Source organism: Primulina huaijiensis, chromosome 4 (genome assembly GCF_012295235.1).
Source record: "Primulina huaijiensis isolate GDHJ02 chromosome 4, ASM1229523v2, whole genome shotgun sequence".
Lineage (NCBI taxonomy): Eukaryota > Viridiplantae > Streptophyta > Magnoliopsida > Lamiales > Gesneriaceae > Primulina > Primulina huaijiensis.
This window is the reverse complement of record NC_133309.1, coordinates 13,882,219-13,883,294: the sequence shown is the minus strand read 5'-3', so window position 1 is coordinate 13,883,294 and position 1,076 is coordinate 13,882,219.

The following is a 1,076-nucleotide window of genomic DNA, read 5'->3' as shown; positions in this document are numbered from 1 at the left end:
TATTAATCTTGGCTTAGCATCTTGTTTATTTGATAAATATTTTACGGCAGAATGATCAGTGTACACAATAGTAGTAGAACCAATTAAATAAGATCGAAACTTATCTAATGCAAATACTACTGAAAGTAATTCTTTTTCAGTAGTTGAATAATTTATTTGGGCACTATTTAAGGTTCTACTAGCATAATAGATTGCATACGGTTTTCCTTCTTTTCTCTGCCCTAACACAGCTCCTATAGCATAATCACTTGCATCACACATTAATTCAAATGGTAAAGACCAATCTGGAGGTTGTAAAATAGGTGATGTAATTAAAAGATTAATTATTTTTTTAAAATCATTTTCACATTTCTGAGTCCATTCAAATTGTGTATCTTTTGTTACAAGATTCGAAATTGATTTAGATTGTCACGCCCCGTATCCGAAGCGTCGGTGACATCCGGCATTGTTTAACAATTATATTGAAAACAATAAAGCCTCGTATCAAATCAAACCAGTCTTTTTCATAAATAAAGTATTGTCATACAATGACAATGAAATAAAATACATCAATGGGGGCCAGAACAGAACATGGTTTTATACCCACCAATGGGGGCCAGAACAGAACATAGTTTTATACCCACCAATGGGGGCCAGACAGAACATGGTTTTATACCCACCAATGGGGGCCAGACAGAACTACAATTCTCGTCCCATTTCAAATTCGAATCATAACAGTGCAACAGAATTCAGAAGTCACAGACAAAACTTTTCAGATGTTCAAATTTCAGAGTTTTCATACAGACACAGCAGAACCAAGAATTTCGAAGCATAGAAGAGAACACATAATCGATCGAAATTTTAAAAATAAAACATGCTGATTTTTCGAAAATAGGACACACTTTTAAGCATGTCATGTTATTCTATGCAATGTTTAAAATTAGAAAGAAGATACGTAACAAAAACCCACTTACAGTATATCGAAGGTAGAATCGAAAATTCAGACTTTGGCACGAACTTGACTCTCGAAAGTTTGACAGCACTTCGACTTAATTTTGACAAATGAGGTCTTCGATCCGGCAGTACTTTGACGCAAA